The 8,228-nt window shown below is 34.3% G+C and overlaps 1 pseudogene; it reads right to left on the bottom strand.

Moving 5' to 3' along the window:
* Positions 1-7,281: 7,281 nt before the first annotated feature.
* Positions 7,282-7,949, bottom strand: LOC132014344 (protein MEMO1-like; annotated as a pseudogene).
* Between the last annotated feature and the right edge of the window lie 279 nt (positions 7,950-8,228).

Here is an 8,228-nt window from a genome sequence, read left to right as displayed (position 1 = left end):
TTTCTAACGAATTCCATGTTATTGTTCTCTTTTAATTTCAGTATATATCTATTTAACCAGAAACAGAAATTATCTAATTACCTACTCAACCCTTGCACTTGGCTAATAAAATTTCAAATAAAACTTCTGGTATTTGTTCCATGAACCTACTAGATCTACAATCTCTCATATACCACTTAATGGTCTCCTAAGACCTAAAAACTTGCACATATTTATGGCTCTTCTCTACTATGTCTTATCTAATCCAGCAACAAATATTTATCTTTAGAATATATCTATCTTTAAAATATATCCAAAATTTAACCATGTTTTACCATTCCCATAGCTAAAATCACTGTCCAATAATAGTCTTTTACCTGGATTATACTATAAAACATCCTAACTGGCCTCCTGACTTCATATTCACACCACCATCACCAGTCCCCTTAGAGTTTGCTAACAATTCAGCATCCAGAGTAATCTGTCATCCATTTGAATAGTATTTATTGTGTAGCAGCTATTGAAGAAGCTCAAGTTAGATCATGTAATCTACAATCTTAAAAACTCTGCAATGACTTTTCTTTTCCTCATTACAAAAGATAAAGTTGTTATGATAGCCTACAATTAGGGTGACCCTCTGTCCTAATTTGCCCTGGAGAGTCACATTTTGCATCTAATATCCTGTACAGTTAATAAATTAGTTATTCAGAAATGTCCTATTTTAACATCCTATCCCCTACTGCCATTGCTCTGACCTACTTTGCAGAAGACTTTTCGTTCTTATAACACACATGATATTCTTCTTCATAAGGGCTTTGCTCTAACTATTCATCTCTGCTGAAGAATTTTTCCTTCAGATCTACAAAACTGATCCCCTCAACTCCATCAAGTCTTTGTTCAAATATCATCTTTACCTTGAAGCTTACCCTCATCACCCTTTTTAAAATTGTAAACTGATACTCCTTAACTGTCATAACATATTTTAATATATTTTTCCCATAGTTCTTATCATTTTCTACTACACTCTATCACTTCTGTATTTACTATGTTTTTGTTCATGGTTTATATCTCTCCCATTTGAATATCACCTTCAGAAGAGTCAGTATAATTTTTTATCATTGTTTATTGATGTGACCCAGATACCAGAAAAGTATTTGAAAATTATTAAAGTAAATAACATTGAAATATTATAAACCCAATTTGCAGAACAATGAGATGTCCATTTGATCATACTGCCTTCATTGTCTATAATGAGATAAAAATACATGACAATGGAATGCAAAGAATACTAACAAATAAAATGAGACTAAGAGAAGGTTGTTCTGGGTGAAGAAAAGGAAAATAGAACAGAAGTTGAGATTAGAACTCTAGGAAGGAAAAAAAAAAAACTTTTTTTATGTTCTCTAATATTGAGGGGAGAAAATAAGTTCTTTGAGAGCTAAGACCTGTAGAGGACCTAAGGCTAACCTGATTCATAGATTCATACAGTTTTCTTTACACTTGTTATTGGAGAATAAGTAATAAAAATAATAAAATAATAAATATGTCCTCATAATAAATCAATAAAAATATGTCCTCAATGATTATCTATTGAGGTTTACATAATAATACACAAAAATTGCACAGGAAAATGTTTATTAGAGAGCATTAAGTAAATTTCAGTTATTTTACATTAGTAAAATCAGGGTTATTATGCTCTGGATTTAGGAGAGTGGAAAGATTCTATGATGCTCTGATGATTTCTGTTTTGTCCATTGGAATTTTACAAATTTTATGTTGTCATTCAGCTGTCTTTTCCTATATCACACATAAATATTTGCAGGTGTACATCCAAAAGATAAAGATCTTTAAAAAATTGATACATATATGCTATAATATGGCAGTTACAGCAGCTATAAAATGAACATATAGAAAATATATGTAGAAGTGTAGAAATACAGTGAAATACAGAAAACAAGTGAAATATAGAAAAACAATGACAAAGTTAAATGACCTAGACAAACATTAGCTCAACATGTTGGAGAGGACTAGGGATTGTTAGCAACTATGTTGTACTAAGAGTGCCTTCACTGAAGTTTCTATTGACATGGAAAAAAAAAACCAAAAAAACAAAAAGACATCTCAAGTGAATTATATTAGGGTACTCCAGAGACACAAAGCAATAGGAGATATATATAATATAGATAGATAGATTCATATATATTTATATATATTATCTCTTATAGATGATGATAGATAGGTGATAGATAATAGATAGATGATAGATAAATGGTAGATAGATGAGAGATGAGAGATGATAAATGGATGATAGATAGATAGGTAGATGATAGATAAATAGATAATCCACAACCTGGAGACCCCAGAAAGCTGGTAGTTTAGTTCTGAGAAACAGAGCACTGATAAGGTGCAATCAAGATGAGAGAGCAAATTCTCTACTACCCTGACTAATGTTATTGACTTTTTCAATGAATTAAATGATAACTACTCACTGTGGGGAAAGTAACCTCCTCTACTCTGCTCACCAATTCAAATGCTAATTGCATGCAGAAACATGCTCACAAACTACTGGAGGTAGTCTAGTCAAATATCTGGAATATTTGTGTAGTCAAATATCTGGGAACTCAGGTATTAAATCAAGTTGACACATAAAATTGACCAGTATATGAATGATTACAGATTTCAGTAGTCACCACTGAGTAATAGCACAGTAGTCACAAAATTGGGGTTAGAATCAGTAACACCTATAGGCACCTGTGTGGTGCAGTCAGTTAAGCATCTGACTCAAGTCATGATCCTAAGGTCTTAAAGCTCAAGCTCCACAATTGAGCTCTGAGCTGATCCTGCAGTCTGCTTGAGATTCTCTGTACCTCCCTCTGCCCATCCTGCTCATGTGAACTCTCCTTCAAATAAATAAATCTTCAAAAAAAATAATAAAAGAATCTATGGTACCTAATTAAGGCATGGTTGAGTTTTACCATTTGGAGGTAAACTAGAATTAGTTCGGGATGGATTAACATGCAAGTGAGAAAAAGAAAAAAGACCCAACCAAAAGAGTTCTTGGGCAAAGGAAACATAGTGAGAATAATTAACAACACTATTCATCAACATTCTGCTAATATTTATTTTTTTTAATAAATTTTTTATTTTTTATAAACATATATTTTTATCCCGCACTCACCAAAGCACATACCCTCCCCAATGTCCATAATCCCACCCCCTTCTCCCTAACCCCCTCCCCCCAGCAACCCTCAGTTTGTTTTGTGAGATTAAGAGTCACTTATGGTTTGTCTCCCTCCCAATCCCATCTTGTTTCATTGATTCTTCTCCTACCCACTTAAGCCCCCATGTTGCATCACCACTTCCTCATATCAGGGAGATCATATGATAGTTGTCTTTCTCTGCTTGACTTATTTCGCTAAGCATGATACGCTCTAGTTCCATCCATGTTGTCGCAAATGGCAAGATTTATTTTTAGATTTGTTTGAATTCAGTGACTCTTTTTAAAATAAATCTATAAATATGTATTAAATTGATACTATCTTCATATTTCTATTAATTGAACTTGATTAGAAAAAGAGCAAGGATACTCACTATTGTAAATCGCCACACAAAATCATGAAAGTGTCTTCTAGAACATCACATTAGCAAAAGTGCTTGGATCAGAGAGAACATTTATTTAGCTTGAGCCCCTTCAGCAGGATACAAACACGAGAGAGTTGGGATGGAAGATAGTGTGAATTGTCACTAGTAAACTCTAGCAAGTTATAGGTCTAGATGCTATCAAGACTGAATAGATTTAAAATCAGTTGCACTAGCATCAGGTCAATTAAGTTAACTTGGATCCATAACAGTAAGTTTAAACTGACTTTACCAAAAAAAGAAAAAAAAAAAAAAAAGGGAGGGCGTCAAGTAAATATATTAACCATAGGGAAAAAAAAAAGAACTTTAATGTGAGGTACACAAAATGTCTTCTTTTGATAAAAAGTACATTAGAATCAGCCTGACCTCCAGGTAAAATATTTTTTACTTTTTGGGGCTTGACATTATGGTACAAGTCTCACCTTTCTATGAGCAAGGATTACACTTAAACTTTAATATATCTGCTCAAAAGAGACACCATGACCAAGAGTAGAAAAATGTCACTGATTTCCTTAAAATCTGTGTTATACCCAAACCAACATATTTGAATCAGAATTGAAGGAAAGATGCACATTATTTGGTCATGAGATGTATAAATGATTATATTACCAATGCTAAACCAATCACCAATAAAGTTCAAAGTTCTAGATATTCATATAATATAGGTAATTAGATATCTAAAAATCTAATATATTCTGTAAGAATTTCATGCTTAAAATAGAAATGTTTTCCTTTGCCCTTTATTATTTTCTTGTTTTATTCCTATCACTTAAATACAATTTAATAAAATGGAAAATATTAAATTGAAAGATAGATATTTTGGAAAAACCCCAATACTTCTAATTTAGCTCCCTTAATAGATGACTGGTCAGACTCTACTAGTATATCCATGTTGATTAACAATCTGATCACTCTCTGGATTCTTTGAGGAACAGAATTACCTCTGTAACTCTGTAAATAAACTAGTACTTTGCTGGTTCCAAGGAAATGTATGCATTTTTATCCAAAATTGATTATTTATGTATTCATTCCTGTAGAAAATCTTTGAAAACCAATTCAAAGGTTAACTAGTACAGATGAATAAATTAATTTACTTTAAAAAACTTAGAAGCTCTGTATTAATGACATATTTAAAATATATTATATATCCTTAAATTTAAATGGTCCATAAAGTAGATCATTACTAGGAAGAAATTCATTAATATGTATATAGTAATAAGATCATTACCAGAGATGAAAAGAACTAAAATTGCATGATTAAAGTACTCATTAAAGGACTAAATAGTATAGTATTAGAGAAATTATTGAACATTTCTGAAAGATACATTTCATTTTAAGGAAATATATGAGAAAATCTAGTAACTTTAGGCAATTCTCTAAAAATAGTTAAAATAGCTACCAAGATTAACTAGCACAGTTTTTTTTTTTCCCACAGAGAATAATTTACATTCAACTTCTCTACTAAAGTTAAACTGAGAGAAAATACAGTAATTCAGACAGGAAGTCAAAAATGTGAACTCAAATTCTAAAATATCAAAATCTAAGTTTATGACCTTGTTCCAAGATGCCTAATTTTTCATTGCTTAATTTCTTCGTCTTCCATATTATAATATATGAGGAATGTATTGTAGATTTTGAATACCCAGAAGTATTAAAAGTGATATAACAATGTATATGAAAAAGTGCTTAGAGTTTTTCCAATAGAACCTGCAAAAATTGGGGTACCTGGGTAGCTTAGGGGGTTAAGCCTCTGCCTTTGGCTCAGTCATGATCTCAGGGTCCTGGGATCGAGCCCCGCATCAGGCTCTCTGCTCAGCAAGGAGCCTGCTTCCCCTTCTCTCTCTGCCTGCCTCTCTGCCTATTTGTTATCTCCCTGTCTGTCAAATAAATAAAGAAAAATCTAAAAATAAATAAATAACCTACAAAAATTACCCTTATACAGTTATTACTACCAGGTGTTCATTAACAATTACCAGTAGTTATAAAGAACAATAATATATAAAATAATGAATGGCCTTATGAACTTAACTTATACAAGTTTTATTTGTCTGCATTCCCCAGAGAAACCTAACAGGATATGGATACAAATAAAGATTTATTTTAAAGAATTGTCTCACATGATTACAGAGGCTGGTAAGACTAAAATGTGCAATTTATGTCTAAAGGCCATAACGCTGGAGATTCAGATATGCGCCTATGTTGCAGTTAAAGTCTAAAGTCCATTTGTCAGCAGAATTCCCTCTTACTCAAGGGAGGTAAATCTTCTGTTCTTTACAGGACTTCAGCTAATTGGATGAGAGTCACCCACACTGTGGAGGGCAATCTCTTTTACTCAAAGTTCACAGATTTAATTTTTTTTTCGAGTTGTGTAGCCCTTTATTAGCATCTAAAATAGAAGGTATCTATTGCACAACATGGGTAATAATTGACTGTAACTAGAGATATATTCTAATATAAATCGTTCATAAAAGCAATTTCTTTATTAAAAAGCTTCCATCCTTTAGGGTAAATACCCAGTAGTGCAATTGCTGGGTCATAGCCAGCAATACCCTACTGGGTATTTACCCTAAAGATACAAACGTGGTGATCCAAAGGGGCACGTGCATCCGAATGTTTATAGCAGTAATGTCCACAATAGCCAAACTATGGAAAGAACCTAGATGTCCATCAACAGATGAATGGATCAAGAAGATGTGGTATATATACACAATGGAATACTATGCAGCCATCAAAAGAAATGAAATCTTGCCATTTGCGACAACATGGATGGAACTAGAGCATATCATGCTTAGCGAAATAAGTCAAGCAGAGAAAGACAACTATCATATGATCTCCCTGATATGAGGAAGTGGTGATGCAACATGGGGGCTTAAGTGGGTAGGAGAAGAATCAATGAAACAAGATGGGATTGGGAGGGAGACAAACCATAAGTGACTCTTAATCTCACAAAACAAACTGAGGGTTGCTGGGGGGAGGGGGGTTGGGAGAAGGGGAGGTGGGGTTATGGACATTGGGGAGGGTATGTGCTTTGGTGAGTGCTGTGAAGTGTGTAAACCTGGCGATTCACAGACCTGTACCCCTTGGGATAAAAATATATGTTTATAAAAAATAAAAAATTAAAAAAAAATCCAGGAAAAAAAAAGCTTCCATCCTTTTGTCTGTTTGTTTGTGTACAATTTGCAAAAGTATCCTCAGAGTAGGATATATGTGTATGAGACAGAGAGAGCCACCCAGGCACCTCTATCGTTTTTGGTCAAAACATTTTCATGCCATCCTTCCTTCTACTATAAAACATTTTTGCATGAGTTGAAATTAAGGAAGGACAACGAAAAGAAGACAAGAGGGGTTCCTAGGTAGCTCAGGTTAAGCATCCTGCTCTTGATTTCATCTCTGGTCATGATCTTGGGGGTGGAGGGGTTGAGTCCTGCATTGGGCTTTGCACTCAGAGTCTGCCTGTCCCTCTCCCTCTGTTCCTGCCCCATTTTTGCGCTCTCTCTCTCTAAAATAAATAAATAAAATCTTTTTTTTAAAAAATAAAGAAAAGAAAAGAGGAGAAGAAAATTCTATTGGTTTGAGGTTTCAGATTCTCCCCAAACCATGACCAGTTTCTAGTAAGGGCAGAAAATGGGTATGTGCAGGTGGCATCCCTGATGATTCAGAGATTTAGTGGCCCTTCAGTGCTCCTGCTGCATAACTCACTGAAATGTCTTATAGGTTTCTACACTGGCTTGACTGGCTATTCTTTTGGAGCTCTGTGATAGCATTTAATAAGACCCCAATGGGATGTCTTCCACATAGAGTATTATGGTATTTCTTTAAGTAACTGCTGAAAGATGTGGGGTCTAATTGTCTTATAATACTCATGCCCATTTTAATCTAGATGTTCAAAGACTCTATAAATCTCCCATGGGATTCATCATAGTAAGTGCAAGAGAAGTTTTGACCCCACCGGAAGAAATCAAAAGAAACCACAAAGAGATTACTAGGATCTGCTCAATATTTACTGAAGAGTTTTCCAAATTCCTGTTCTTTTGACTCACTCAGAGCTCCAACACAGGAATAATGATAAAGTCATCCTCATGGCTTTCTATGGCTTTATAATATAAGGCAAATACATTTCAATACTGTGCTTATCTTCATCTGTCTGCAGAGGCATTCATTCAAACATTCTATCTTCCATAGTTTTCCATAAATTCTTTGATCAATACCAAGGTCATAGAATAGATAGAGATATAAATATAGATATCCACACGGAGAGAGGGCCATATGATGAGAAGGCCACAGACGGAAAATTCTCCTGATAATATAGGGATCCACTTGCTTGTAAGCATTAAGCCTGAGTACCACAAGGACCACAGTACATATAGTACATACATCCTACATGAGGTGCACTAATGGCTCTAGCAAATCTTTTTGTAGACTGTACTTATGAAAGCCAACCTTCTAGCCATGCATTCCACTGTGATCCTGAGGCTGTGTACCAGTTCCTGGAGTGACTGCCTTCTCATCAGACCATTGTGTTGAACAGTTTGGTGCCTGCATCACCCTCCTATCATGCATGATATGATGTACAAAATTGAATAGGGAGGTAGCAGCAGCAGGAGCAGTTT

Source organism: Mustela nigripes, chromosome 1 (genome assembly GCF_022355385.1).
Source record: "Mustela nigripes isolate SB6536 chromosome 1, MUSNIG.SB6536, whole genome shotgun sequence".
NCBI lineage: Eukaryota > Metazoa > Chordata > Mammalia > Carnivora > Mustelidae > Mustela > Mustela nigripes.
This window is presented reverse-complemented; position numbering and strand designations above follow the sequence as displayed.